The 14,640-nt window shown below is 36.7% G+C and overlaps 7 non-coding genes and 5 pseudogenes across 7 annotated transcripts; 8 read left to right on the top strand and 4 right to left on the bottom strand.

Annotated features, from left to right (window-relative positions):
- Positions 1 to 298: 298 nt before the first annotated feature.
- LOC131356982 (small nucleolar RNA U3) lies at positions 299 to 497 on the bottom strand (annotated as a pseudogene).
- Positions 498 to 781: 284 nt separating this feature from the next.
- Positions 782 to 995, top strand: LOC131356880 (small nucleolar RNA U3). The gene has a single exon (XR_009205125.1). It is a non-coding gene; the product is annotated as a small nucleolar RNA U3 (small nucleolar RNA).
- A 219-nt stretch (positions 996 to 1,214) lies between these two features.
- LOC131356965 (small nucleolar RNA U3) lies at positions 1,215 to 1,378 on the top strand (annotated as a pseudogene).
- A 464-nt stretch (positions 1,379 to 1,842) lies between these two features.
- Positions 1,843 to 2,047, bottom strand: LOC131356910 (small nucleolar RNA U3). Its single transcript, XR_009205155.1, has one exon. It is a non-coding gene; the product is annotated as a small nucleolar RNA U3 (small nucleolar RNA).
- Positions 2,048 to 2,458: 411 nt separating this feature from the next.
- On the bottom strand, positions 2,459 to 3,933 carry LOC131356268 (uncharacterized; annotated as a pseudogene).
- A 1,460-nt stretch (positions 3,934 to 5,393) lies between these two features.
- Positions 5,394 to 5,607, top strand: LOC131356898 (small nucleolar RNA U3). Its single transcript, XR_009205143.1, has one exon. It is a non-coding gene; the product is annotated as a small nucleolar RNA U3 (small nucleolar RNA).
- Positions 5,608 to 7,079: 1,472 nt separating this feature from the next.
- On the top strand, positions 7,080 to 7,292 carry LOC131357043 (small nucleolar RNA U3). The gene has a single exon (XR_009205234.1). It is a non-coding gene; the product is annotated as a small nucleolar RNA U3 (small nucleolar RNA).
- Positions 7,293 to 8,079: 787 nt separating this feature from the next.
- LOC131356924 (small nucleolar RNA U3) lies at positions 8,080 to 8,296 on the top strand. Its single transcript, XR_009205168.1, has one exon. It is a non-coding gene; the product is annotated as a small nucleolar RNA U3 (small nucleolar RNA).
- A 4,093-nt stretch (positions 8,297 to 12,389) lies between these two features.
- LOC131356948 (small nucleolar RNA U3) lies at positions 12,390 to 12,587 on the top strand (annotated as a pseudogene).
- Positions 12,588 to 13,135: 548 nt separating this feature from the next.
- LOC131356878 (small nucleolar RNA U3) lies at positions 13,136 to 13,349 on the top strand. The gene has a single exon (XR_009205123.1). It is a non-coding gene; the product is annotated as a small nucleolar RNA U3 (small nucleolar RNA).
- A 498-nt stretch (positions 13,350 to 13,847) lies between these two features.
- Positions 13,848 to 14,041, bottom strand: LOC131356979 (small nucleolar RNA U3; annotated as a pseudogene).
- A 287-nt stretch (positions 14,042 to 14,328) lies between these two features.
- Positions 14,329 to 14,542, top strand: LOC131356888 (small nucleolar RNA U3). The gene has a single exon (XR_009205133.1). It is a non-coding gene; the product is annotated as a small nucleolar RNA U3 (small nucleolar RNA).
- The last annotated feature ends 98 nt before the right edge of the window (positions 14,543 to 14,640 follow it).

Raw genomic sequence — 14,640 nt, 5'->3', positions numbered from 1 at the left:
CTATAAATTACATTTTTGATGCTTGTTTTTTTAAAGAAATATATCATAGATTTATACAGAAACAGATTTGTAAATACTTATGTGTGAATTTACAAACGTACATACACACGTTCCCATCTTATTGTGTGCTCTATAGAAATCAGTCACAGTAATTTATGCAGAAATAAAGATTCATAAGAAGATGAGTATCGAAGTTACTGAGATAAAACTGCTGTTAGAAAGTAACAAAATTTACACAACACCTGATAAACTCCTGCTGTTTTATTCTCCAAATGATATAATGTAGAAAAACTTAATGATCTCTCTAATCATGTACTATTCCTCTCATGTTCTATAAAAATTAATGACACAAACACGAGAGACTCATTAACTTAAACCTGAGTCATGTTCAGAAGAGTCCATCACAGCTCTTCATTGGGATTAGGGAGATGTAACACTTTCAAATCACATTTTCTCATCAGGTACTATAGAAAAGATTTTTTGTAAAAAAAAAACCCCAAAAAACATCAAACGTAATTTTCTAGTTCACATATTTAGAGTAGGAGTTATATTTTCAGTGTTTAAATTCACTTACTATGATGTTCCTTATCTTATAAATTTCTCTGTGCCTCTGTGTCATTTTTTATTTCGTTTTTTGTTAAAAAATAAAGTATTTTCTGCTTTCATTTTAAATGACTTCAAGGTGTTCTTTTCAAAGTGCTCTATGTGAAGAGAAACATCTACCGTCTTCAGGATCTGTGTGTTAGTTGAAGTGATCGACTGTCTGAGGAAGTGAAAAGTTAAGACTATACTTTCAGGGATCATTTCTATAGTGATTGACTAGGAAATATGATTTGAAAGTGATACGTCTCTCTAATCACAATAAAGAGCTGTGATGTATTCTTCTGAGCATGAATTGGATTGGAGCTAATGATTTCCATCACAGGCTTGGGTCATAGATGAATGTTCTCTGTTTCTTATGAAGCCTGAGAAGAAGAGTACATGATCTGAGTGATTAGTGTAGTTTGGTTTCATAATTCTGTTTTTTTTGCTGTATGTGAATTTGGCTTATTAAAAGTTTTAATATTGTGTTTTTATCAGTTACTTTTTTGGAGTGGTGGTCCTTTTTTTTTTTTCAAAGATGAAGGTTTATTTTTTAAAAATAGTTTTTTTCTCTTGAGTGTTTTTCTGTGTTTGTATCTTAGTTAAAGTGCTTAAATGCCTGGAGAAATGTAAGGACTCAACTTTCAGAAATCATTTCTCTAGTAACTGATTAGGAAGGGGTGTGATGTATTCTTCTGAGCATGCATTTTAGCTAATGGTTTCTGTCATGGGCTTGAGTCATTGATGAATGTTTTCTGTTTCTTATTAAATGTGAAAGGAAGCGTACATGATTAGAGTGATTAGTGTCATTGAGGTAAAAGAAAGATCCAAAAGATTTGTTCTATGTGTGTTTTACCTATTTGAGCTTATGGTTTAGACATCGTGTGAGTTCATCATTTATGATGCTTTTAAGCTCACATATTTTTATCCATATTTTTTGTGCACTTTCTGTCACAGGCTTGAGTCATGGATGAATGTTCTCTTTTTTTCTTAGGAAGCAGGAGAGGAGGAGTACATGATCATTTGTATATTCAAGCTGAAAGAAAAATTGAATTTGTGTTAATTTGTATTTAGGGCTTATTCATATAGTGTGTAGTTTCCTTTGTGATTCTTTTGAGCTTGTGCCTTTTTAGTTTTTTTTTGTGTGTTCTTCAGGAACAAAGTTTTTAATTTAGAGTAGCTTTTTTTCCTGATATTTTTTCTAATGTATGTGTGTTCCTAGAAATCCTAGTTATTTACTGTTGTTAGTTGACAACACTAATCACTCTGATCATGTACTCTACTTCTCAGGAAACAGAGAACATTCATCAATGACTCAAGCCTGTGACAAAAATCATTAGCTTGTATCTGATTTGCGCTCAGAAGAATACATCACAGTTCTTCATCGGGATTAGAGAGACAGATCACTTTCAAATCACATTTCCTAATCAGTCACTATAGAAATGATCTCTGAAAGTATAGTCGTAACTTTTCACTTCCTCAGACAGTCAATCACTTCAACTAACACACAGATCCTGAAGACGGTAGATGTTTCTCTTCACATGGAGAACTTTGAAAAGAACACCTTGAAGTCATTTAAAATCAAAGCAAAAAAAAAACTTTATCTTTTAACAAAAGACAAAACAAAACAAAAAATTACACAGAGGCGCAGAAAAATTCATAAGATAAGGAACATCGTAGCAAAAGTGAATTTGAACACTGAAAATACAACTTCTCTAAATATGTGAACTATAAAATTACGCTTTTGATATTTTTAAAACAACATTCCATAAATTTATGCAGAAATGCGTGAATTTACACACGTACATACACACGTTCTCAACTTATTGTGTGCTCTAGAGAAATCAGTCACAATAATTTATGCAGAAGTAAAGATTCATAAGATGATCCAGGTGTCTACTTGGATAATCATCTCCCTCACACTCTGCTTATCATTGAGGTCTGCCCTGTACCACTTCCCCAAGCTATTCACTGGTCTCTCCCGAACTGTTGGGATGATGGTATCTTTAATCCTGAAGCGGAACCGGTCCTGGATATGGCCCTTTCTCAACACCAAGCTTCTGGACTTCTCTGGTTTAAACTCCATCCTAGTCCAATCAGTGTGCTTAACCAGGTCCTCCAAAATCCATCTGCCTTCAGGTACTGATTTTGTCATGATGGTAAGGCTCTTATAGGTACCTGCTGGATGCCGCTAGCCAACACTGCACCCTGCCTCAACTTCTCTGCTGACTTAACAAGAAGGTTCATTGCTGCCGAAAACAAGATCACTGAAATCGTACAGACAGTGACAATGCCCACTTCTAGCCTCTGCCAATCGGTGGTGAAGTCTCCACAGGTGAAATGCACCTAGTAGCACTGCACAAGCTTCTGGAAACGCTCTGGAACATGATAGGTCTTCAACATCAGATCCACCAACTTATGGGGTATCGTCCCATAGGCATTTGTTAAGTCCAGCCACAGGACTGCCGGGTCACCACTTCCACGGGTTCTTCTTCTCTTCAATGATCTTAGTGATTATACTGGTGTGCTCAAGACAGCCTGCTACTGCTGGAACTCCCCGCTTTTGGACAGATGTATCCATGTACCTGTTGTCCATCATAAAGGACGTCAGCCTCTTTGCTAGAATCACAAGAAAAAGCTTTCCTTCAACGTTTAGGAGTGAGATGGTACGGAATTGCTTGATCCCTGTTGAATTTTCTTCCCTCAGCGACTAGCCAGCAAGGAAGTCCTTCTTCCATGCCACTCTCAGTAGCTTCCATAGACGTGTCCTGAGCCTTTTACAATATTTATACACCTTGTACGGAATGCCATTCGGACCTGGGGCTGACTTTGCTCTGGCCTTCCTGAGAAAGGTATTCATCTCTTGCCAGCTCGGTTCCTCATCTCTAAAGGGGATAGCTGGTTCTGTTGGTTTAATGAGTTCCTGCATCTCCTCTAAACTGTCCTTTCTTCTAGGATCGCTGTGGACCTGACGAGGGTGCTCCTCCACCTCCTCCTTTGTTGCTTTTAGCTGCCCTGATCCTACATTACCCAGAAGTTTTGGCATATATTTGAAGGAAATCCGTCCGCTCCTTCATTCTTCGCTTCCTATCCCTGCGGTGACATTCGGCTTTTCGCAAGGTCTTTACGCGTTCTCTCAAGTTGTCACGCGTTTCTGTGAGTGCTGGTTTCTCATCCGCTGTTGCTTTGCGATACGCCTTTCTCAGCCTCCGCAAATCCCCCCTACGGATTGCTATCTCCTTCACGTCTGTTTTCCTTTGTCTGGACATATGTTCTACCCTTCGTCTCTTTCTTTCCAAAGCGATCAGCACCTATACTCCAAATAATGGAAGCCATGGCCTTGAGCTTCTTCCCCACATCTCCTGCCAAGGCTGTTCCCAGCACCTCATCCACATCATGATCAAACCTCTCCCACTCCTTCCTTTCCACCGCAGCCGGCCAGTTCAATGCTTCCTTTCGGACTATTCTTACACATGCATCCTGTCCAGGATGTCTAATATCCTGTATACCCTCCCCCTCTGTCTGGTGCTTCATGTCCTCTGCCACATCAACGATGCTGTTCCTGCTCCCATCTTCATCACGCACCTGGAGATTCTGAGGACTGTGGTTTGCCTCCTGCCCCGGCCTCTCCTCCATCTCACCAGGTTTCCCCGTGCGTTGTACATTATGCTCAGGTTGCAAGTACTTCATCTTTGACTGATGTATCTTCAGACCCCTCTCATTTTTACATATCCTCCCACATCCACAGACCCAAGATAAATCACTTCGCTGTTCCATGGTCAATTGTCCATCATGAGTGGTCATAACACAGTTTTGTCCTGTGGGCCGATCATCCTCCCCCACTCTCGCTCCACCCCGGGGGTATCTTGTAATATACCTTTCCATAGCGATTAGCAGTGGGTTCCTCCTCACAGAGGTTGTGCTTCAGCGGGCCAAGCCTCCACACTCCGACTTTGGTTTTTCCCAAACGTCAGCCGTCTCTCCTAGCTGTCACCGTTCTTTCTCGGTCGCCAACTTGTCTTTCCAAGTAGTCACATATAAATGTTAACAAATCATTTAATTTTCTTATTCAGTGTCTTTCAATTTCAAATTTCTGTCTTGCATACCCTCCTTAAATTAAACACTATCTGAACAAACACTCTATTTCAGAACACAAGACAGTCAATTGGAAACTTCAATCTCTCTTGCAGTTTAATAAAACAAATCACTCTGTTCACGTATGCTTCCTCTCACGTTTCATAAGAAACGAAGAACAGTCATCAATGACTCAGAAACCCAGACCCAGATGCTCAGTGAAGAGAGTACACTCAGCTGATCACACCACCCTCTGGAGAGCTTACCTGTCCTGCTTGGTGCTGTTTCCAAACTAAGCTGTAATACTTCCCATCAGGATGCTCTCAGAAGTGCAGGTATGATTTTTTTTTTTTTTTTTTTAGCACCTTTGAGGGCAGTTTAAAGTCCTTTAGGTGTCTGAGATGGTAAAGATGCTGCTGGGCCTTCTTCACCAGGGTGTTGATGTGACAAGACCATGACAATCCTGCGTGATTTGAACACCTATGTACTGGAAACTGTCCACTCTCTCCACTGGGGTCCCACTGATAGTGAGGGGATGGTGAATCCTCTCCTGCTTTGTACTAAAGTCCACTCAATTTAGTCTGTTTCTGTATAAATCTATGGTATATATTTTTAAGAAACATCAAACACGTCATTTTATAGCTCACATATTTAACAGATAAAGTATTTTTACATCTACCGTCTTCAGGATCTGTGTGTCAGTTGAAGTGATCGACTGTCTGAGGAAGTGACAAGTTAAGACTGTACTTTCAGAGATCATTTCTAATGTGACTGATTAGAAAACATTATTTGAAAGTGCTACATCTCCCTAATCACGATGAAGAGCTGTGATGTATTCTTCTGAGTGTGAATCAGATTCCAGCTGATGAGTTCTGTCCCAGGCTTGAGTTGTTGATGAATGTTATCTGTTTCTTATGAAGCATGAGAGGAAGAGTACATGATCAGAGTGATTAGTAAAATTGAGTTAAAAAAGAGTTTTTACTGTTGAGTTATGTTTTTGTTCTTTGATGTAAAGTTTTTGTTCAGATAGTTTTGCTTGTAATTTTTTTAAGCTTTTGTTTCTTTTAGGTTCTATTTATATGTTCTTAAAAACCAAAACTTCTAATTTAACCTGATTTCAATTACAAAGCTATGTTGATCTATATGCAATGGCTAGATAGTATGGCTAGAGGCAATTTTCAATATTACAAAGAAAGAAATCAATAGCTAATTTTTTTACATTTTTCATCTCCCCAAAACTATTAATGTTTATTTGTAGTCTGATGGCCTTAAAAACTATTAAAAATCTGTAAAATGCTGCATTTTTAAATAGTAATTTCATGTATGAATTGTTGTCCTCAACACCCAGGACTGAACTGTTCTACACTCTCTCTCTCACACACACACACACACACACACACACACACACACACACACACACACACACACACACACACACACACACACACACACACACACACACACACACACACACACACACACACACACACACACACACACACACACACACACACTCACTCTCACTCAGGACTGAACTGTATATCAACTCTCTGTCTTTCTCACACACAGATACACACACTCTCTCTCTTGACTGTGTGGACATGCACACACACAATTTATATTGTTTGTTACTTATTGCACTACCTCTACCTGTCATCTGCTGCTATAGTCATATTTATGTTTATTTCTATTTGCACTACCTCAACCGCTGCTGTGTTTTTTTTGCACAATATTTTTGCACAATACTTTTTTACATCATTTCACTGTATCTTATTTTATTTCACTTACATTCCATTACACATGTTCTTTTCTTTCTTTTTCGGCGCTAAGTGTCCTGTGTTCTTTTGTGTTGTCTTTCTTGTATTTATTGTCTTTTTGCACTGTCTTGTCTATGCTCTGTTTGCACCTAGCTGCACACTGTGCACTTTCCGTGGCTAAGACAAACTTCTGTCCTAGCTCTGTGGTGTTGTTTTGTGTTGAACTCTTTGTTGTTGTATGTTTATGTAGCACCAGGTCCTGGAGAAACGTTGTTTCATTTCACTACATGTACTGCGTCAGCTATATGTGGTTGAAATGACAATAAAGCTTCTTGAATCTTGAATCTAATGGCACTGCACAAGCTAGCGGCGTCATCTAGCAAGGAATATGAGAGGAAGAGTACATGATCAGAGTGATTAGTGTCATTGAGTTAAAAGCAAGACCAAGAATTGTGATTGCCTATCCTTGTTTTTGAGCATTAATTTCAATGAATTTCAATTTTAACATTGTATGAAGTCAACATATGTGGTTGACTGAGTTTGAGAAGTCATTGAGATGACTTCAAGGTGTTCTTTTCAAATTGCTCTATGTGAAGAGAAACATCTACCGTCTTCAGGATCTGTGTGTTAGTTGAAGTGATCGACTGTCTGAGGAAGTGAAAAGTTAAGACTATACTTTCAGGGATCATTTCTATAGTGACTGACTAGAAACGTGATTTGAAAGTGATATATCTCCCTGATCACGATGAAGAGCTGTGATGTATTCTTTTGAGTGTGAATCAGATTCAAGCTACTGATTTCTATCACAGGCTTGAGTCGTTGATGAACATTCTCTGTTTCTTATGAAACATGGTTGGAAGGGTACATGATCTGAGTGATTAGTGTAATACAGATGAAAGAGGGGTCTAACTTTTCAATTGTGTGTTTATTTTTTTTATTCAGAAGGTTTATTTTGATAAATTTGTTTGTTTTTCTTTTGAGCTTTATTGTTCTTAAAGGACAAGGTGTTTAATTTATCCTTATGTTGTTTACAATGCTATATTGATTGACTATGGTTATGGATGACGTTACTCAAAGTAAAAAAAAAAAAAAAAACAAGCTTAAAAGATTTACAAATGATGAACTCATACGATGTTTACGCCATAATCTTAAATAGGCCAAACCCACAAAGCAAAATTCATGGATCTTTGTTTTACCTCAGTGACACTAATCACTCTGATCATGTACTCTTTCTATCATGTTTCATAAAAGTCAGTGACTCAAACACGAGAGACTCATTATCTTAAACCTGAGTGAGGCTCAGAAGGGTACATCACAGCTCTTCCCAATAAGTTACTATAGAAATAATACCTGAAAGTATAGCCCTTATATTTCTTCAGGCAATTAAACACTTCAATGAAAATATATACAAAGAAAAAAACAAAAAAAAAAACTATTGGGATACTTCAGGAAAAAATGATTCTATTAGATAATGTATGAACAAACATTTCATCTTCTCAGACAATCGAACACTTCAACTAACACAGATATATAACAGAGAAAATGTCAGAAAAAAGCAAGACTAAAATAATATGTAAAATAATAATACTTTATCTTTTAACAAAAAATAAAACAAAAACACACACACAGAAGCACAAAAAAATCATGAGAAGTGAATTTAAACAGTCTGAAAACACTCCCACTCTAGATCATTTCTATAGTGACTGACTAGGAAACGTGATTTTTAAGTGATACGTCTCCCTAATCACGATGAAGAGCTGTGATGTATTCTTCTGCGTGTGAATCAGATTCAAGTTAATGATTTTTATCACAGGCTTGAGTTATTGATGAATGTTCTCTGTTTCTTATGAAGCATGAGAAGAAGAGTACATGATCTGAGTGATTAGTGTCATCCAGTTGAAAGAAAGCTATAGATTTTCATTTATTTTATAGGTAGAGAGTTTATTCTCCTTTTAAGGAACAAAGCTTTTAATTTAACCTTATGCTTATTAAAAAACTTTATTGATTGAGTATGGCTATGGATGATGTGACTCAAAGTAAAAAAAATATCCTAAAAAAGTATTAAAAAAAACAAGCTTAAAAGAATCATAAATGAAAGCAGAAATTATCTTATCTTTTAAATATGTAAGCTATAAAAATTACATGTTTGAGGTTTTTAAAAAATATACACCATAGATTTATACAGAAACAGACTAATTTGTAAATACAAATTAAAATAATTTAGGCAGAAATATTCATAAGATAATGAGTATCAAAGTTCAAACACTTTCAAAACACAGATATTTGTAGCTGCTGTTAGAAAGTAACAAAATTTACACATCACCTGATAAACTCCTGCTGTATTATTCTCCAAATTATATAATATAAAGCAGAAAAATGAGAAAAACTGCTTCTTTTATTTTTTATTTTTTCAACTTAATGATCTCTCTAATTATTTAAGTTATCTCATTAACTTAAACCTGAGTCATGTTCAGAAGAGTACATCACAGCTCTTCATTGGGATTAGGGAGATGTTACACTTTCAAATCACATTTTCTCATCAGTTTCTATAGAAATGATCCCTGAAAATACGGTCTCCATTTCCTCAGGCAGCCAAGCACCTCAACTAACATACTACATATAATAGAGAAAACGTCAACACTAAAATAAAGAATTTCACTTTCATTTTAAATGACTTCAAGGTGTTCTTTTCAAAGTGCTCTATGTGAAGAGAAACATCTACCGTCTTCAGGAAAACCACTGTAGAAAAGCACACACCATCTATATGCAGCAGCAATGACTTCATGAACTTTTTCAATAAGAAAATTGACACTATCGGGTAAAATATCCAGGATATTAAATTAAAACCAAATTATTTGATAGATAACTCATATAAATATTTCTCATCAGAGCTTCGAATGCTTTACTCCACTTCAAGAGCCTGATCTAATTTCACTAATTTCCTCTTCAAAACTTTCAACCTGCATACTATATCCTTTACCCACGTCTTTCCTTAAACAGATATTACCATTAATTAATCATTAATCAAGGGAAGAATTAATCATTCTAAAAATCATTAATTCTTCCCTAAGCACTGGCTATGTGCCTAAATCTTTTAAGCTAGCAATTATCAAACCACTGATTAAAAAACTTGACCTTGACCTGTCGGAGAAAATATAATATACCCAGCTTTGAATTATATACCTAGCCTTAAAAGTAGCTTAAGTGCTAATGTACTCAATGCTCTAAGCTCTGACTTGGCAATATTCTGCCTAAAGAGTAGTGTGTATCTATTAAGAATAATTTAGCCATTTATTACGTAGTAAGTAGTTAACTCTGATTAAAAATAGCTATAATAATCAGATATAGCCTCATAGTCTTCATAATAAACATGCAGAATTATTAATGGCAGCATGCTAGTGTAATAACCACACTGGGACTGAAGGAACAGAAAAAGAGGAGAGATTTATTGAAACATTAGGAGTTACAACTCAGTCAGCCAGCCTATCCAATGGGATCAGTGGGACCGGAGGGTCAGTTGTAGAAGACGGAATCTCGGGATCCTGAGGAGAAGTTGGAGAGTAATCAGTGGGAGAAGTTGGGGGCGAATAGTCAGGAGAAGACTGAGGAATATCATGAACACTGTAAGGCATAGGCACAAATTCAGGAGAAAGTTGGGGAATGTCAGGGGAATTAGGAAATGAAGAAGAGTCAGAGGAAGAATCATTAGAGGAAATCTCAACAGGGAAATCCTCAGTCTGGACGCCTTGAGAGGTGGTGCGTGTCCAATGCCAGTAGAAGGTCTGAGTAGACTGATCACAGGTTGTGGGGTGAAATTGGGTGCTCTGATCAAGACAGACGGTATCTCTCACGATATGATGAGCGAGGTAAGGAGACTCAGGAATAGAGGATTCAGATAGGTGCTCCAGGAAACCAGTAAGTTCAATGGCCAAACAGGATAGCTGATACTGGCGATAGCGTCGCAGAGCACCCCTGGGACTTCTCCGGAAGATAGCGCGGCGGGCTGACTGAGCTAGGAAAAAAATAATGGGAAATGAGTGAAGATGAGTGAAGTGCATATTGTATGACTATGTAGTCAGCAAAAGAGAGCGTGTACTAAGGCAGGAGGAAGGCGCCTATAAGTAAGCGCCAATTTTTATAAAAATGGTTGACAGCCTAAAAATAAGGGGAACTGGTGAGGAGGAAAATTGACGTCGACAAATGCGAAAATAATGGGAACTGGGAAAACGTATGTAAACTAAGGAAGGAGGGACTAAAGTAGCCATACACTGAATATAATGGGAAATTGCTGGAAATATTTAAATTAGAGAAAAGGAGGTGCCCCGGGGCGCCTGGGGTATAAGTAGAGGGGACTTTTTCGGGGTTTTTGAGACCAGCTGCTCTCTTCAGATATGCATGTTGTTGACTGCATGACTGAATAAAGAAACCTGCTTCTTCTCATCTGTTGACCGAGATCTCTTTTATTTCGGCTAAGTTTTATAGATTGTGGAGGTTATTGGGAAAGCTAAGAGTAATAGATACAAACAAAATTCCACCCTGTGATATGTCCACTCGGAGGGGGCTCTGAGTTCCGACAGACCCCTGTCAGCTGTCTAACTATAGACCGATATCAAACCTGCCCTTTATCTCCAAGATCCTAGAAAAGGCAGTAGCACAGCAGTTATGTTCATATCTGCATAGAAATAACATTTATGAAATGTATCAGTCAGGATTTAGGCCTCATCATAGCACAGAGACAGCACTGGTTAAAGTGGTAAATGACTTGTTACTGGTTTCTGATCAGGGTTGTGTCTCCATACTGGTGCTACTTGATCTTAGTGCAGCTTTTGACACCATTGACCACACTATTCTCCTTGATAGGCTAGAACATGTTGTTGGTGTTAAAGAACAGCCCTCTCCTGGCTCAGGTCTTATTTGACTGACCATTATCAGTTTGTAGATCTAGATCAGGGGTGTCCAATCTTATCCGCAAAGGGCCGGCGTGGGTGCTGGTTTTTACTCCAACCAAGCAGAAGCCACACCTGAGTCCACTGAAAGCCAAGATCAGTTGATTAGCCAGTTGGAATCAGGTGTAGCTTCTGCTTGGTTGGAATGAAAGCCTGCACCCACACCGGCCCTTTGCGGATAAGATTGGACACCCCTGATCTAGATGGTGACATCTCTATGCATACCACGATTATGTTCGGTGTTCCACCCAGGAGACAGCTGTGGACAGAGCCACTTGGGGATTTTCACACCGTCACAGATCTGCCATTACATCTGTCACCTTGTGACAGCAAGGAACTAGTGTCTATAATGACCTCAGAAACTACAGACCTAATAGTTCCTCATGGGCCATTGATTGCTGTTGTAGAAAGGACATTAATCAGTTACAGTTACATTATTTACTGTTTAGGGTGTCCCAAATGAGGATGGGTTCCCTTCTGAGCCTGGTTCGTCTCAAGGTTTCTTTCTCATATCTTCCCATGGAGTTTTTCCTTGCCAACGTCGCCACAGGCTTGCTCATTAGGGATAAAATAGTTTCATAATTTAATTTAATGATTTATTTTTATTTCCAGTTTGTTTGTTTATTTATTCCTTTCTCTGTTTATCTTCCTTTGTAAAGCTGCTTTGAGACAACATCCATTGTAAAAGGCACTATACAAATAAAATGAACTGAATTTAATAAAGAAAACATCAGAAAAAAAAAAAACACACTAAAATAATTTACATAAAAACTAAAACCACCTCCAACTCAAAACAACCACGTATACTGACTGCACATGATCAATAAACTTAGGCTCAAAACATAAACAAGGCAACTAAGCTTTTAGTTTTTCTTTTAACTGGATTATACTAATCACTCAGATCATGTACTCTTTCTCTTATGCTTCATAAGAAACAGAGAACATTCATCAATGACTCAAGCCTATGAAACCATTAGCTTGAATCTGTGTGTTAGTTGAAGTGATCGACTGTCTGAGGAAGTGAAAAGTTAAGACTATACTTTCAGGGATCATTTCTATAGTGACTGATGAGAAAATGTGATTTGAAAGTGTTACATCTATTCTAATCCCAATGAAGAGCTGTGATGGACTCTTCTGAACATGACTCACGTTTAAGTTAATGAGTCTCTCGTGTTTGTGTCATTGATTTTCATAGAACATGAGAGGAAGAGTACATGATTAGAGAGATCATTAAGTTGAAAAAATAAAAAATTTTTGAAGCAGTGTTTCTCGGGTTTTCTGCTTTATATATGGAGAATAACACAGCAGGAGTTTATGAGGTGATGTGTAAATTTTGTTTCCTTTTAACAGCAGCTAAAAATATCCATGTTTTGAAAGTATCTTCGACACTCATCTTCTTATGAATCTTTACTTCTGCTTAAATTACTGTGACTGATTTCTATAGAGCACACAATAAAATGGGAACTTGTGTATGTACGTGTGTAAATTCATGCATTAGTATTTACAAATTAGTCTGTTTCCGTATATATTTATAGTTTTTTTTTAATCCAAAATGTCATTTTATAGTTATTTTTACAGTGTTCAAATTCACCTTTAATGAGTTTTTTGTGCCTCTGTGTGTTTTGTTTGTTGTTAAAAGATAAAGTATTTTCTGCTTTCATTTTAAATGACTTCAAGGTGTTCTTTTCAAAGTGCTCTATGTGAAGAGAAACATCTACCGTCTTCAGGATCTGTGTGTTAGTTGAAGTGATCGACTGTCTGAGGAAGTGTAAAGTTAAGACTGTACTTTCAGGGATCATTTCTATAGTGACTGACTAGGAAATGTGATTTGAAAGCGATACGTCTCTCTAATCACAATGAAGAGCTGTGATGTATTCTTCTGAGTGTGAATCAGATTCAAGTTAATGATTTTTATCACAGGCTTGAGTCATTGATGAACATTCTCTGTTTCTTAGGAAGCATGAGAAGACAAATACATGATCTGAGTGATTAGTGTCATCCAGTTGAAAGAAAGCTATAGATTTTCATTTATTTTATCGGTAGAGAGTTTATTCTCCTTTTAAGGAACAAAGCTTTTAATTTAACCTTATGCTTATTAAAAAACTTTATTGATTGAGTATGGCTATGGATGATGTGACTCAAAGTAAAAAAAATACCCTAAAAAAGTATTAAAAAAACAAGCTTAAAAGAATCATAAATGAAAGCAGAAATTATCTTATCTTTTAAATATGTAAGCTATAAAAATTACGTTTGAGGTTTTTAAAAAATGTACACCATAGATTTATACAGAAACAGACTAATTTGTAAATACAAATTAAAATAATTTATGCAGAAATATTCATAAGATAATGAGTATCAAAGTTCAAACACTTTCAAAACACAGATATTTGTAGATGCTGTTAGAAAGCAACAAAATTTACACATCACCTGATAAACTCCTGCTGTTTTATTCTCCAAATGATATAATATAATGTAGAAAAACTTAATGATCTCTCTAATCATGTACTCTTCCTCTCATGTTCTATAAAAATCAATGACACAAACACGAGAGACTCATTAACTTAAACCTGAGTCATGTTCAGAAGAGTCCATCACAGCTCTTCACTGGGATTAGGGAGATGTAACACTTTCAAATCACATTTTCTCATCAGGTACTATAGAAAAGATTTTTTGTAAAAAAAAAAAAAATCAAACGTAATTTTCTAGTTCACATTTTTAGAGTAGGAGTTGTATTTTCAGAGTGTTTAAATTCACTTACTATGATGTTCCTTATCTTATGAATTTCTCTGTGCTTCTGTGTCATTTTTGGTTTTGTTTTTTGTTAAAAGATAAAGTAAAGATTTTTTGCTTTGATTTTAAATGACTTCAAGGTGTTCTTTTCAAAGTGCTCTATGTGAAGAGAAACATCTACCATCTTCAGGATCTGTGTGTTAGTTGAAGTGATCGACTGTCTGAGGAAGTGAAAAGTTAAGACTATACTTTCTTGGATCATTTCTGTAGTGATTGATTAGGAAATGTGATTTGAAAGTGCTATGTCTCCTTAATCACGATGAAGAGCTGTGATGTATTCTTCTGAGCGTGAATCAGATTCAAGCTACTGATTTCTATCACAGGCTTGAGTCATTGATGAACATTCTCTGTTTCTTATGAAAAATGAGAGGAAGAGTACATGATCAGAGTGATTAGTGTAATTAGGTTTCATGATCCTGGTTTTTTGCTGTGTATGTATTTGCTTTATTAAAGGTTTTCGCATTGTGTTTTTATCAGTTATTTTTGCAGTG

This window comes from Hemibagrus wyckioides, linkage group LG07 (assembly GCF_019097595.1).
Source record: "Hemibagrus wyckioides isolate EC202008001 linkage group LG07, SWU_Hwy_1.0, whole genome shotgun sequence".
NCBI classification, from domain to species: domain Eukaryota; kingdom Metazoa; phylum Chordata; class Actinopteri; order Siluriformes; family Bagridae; genus Hemibagrus; species Hemibagrus wyckioides.
The sequence above is the reverse complement of the archived record's forward strand: the minus strand, read 5'-3'. Positions and strand labels throughout refer to the sequence as shown.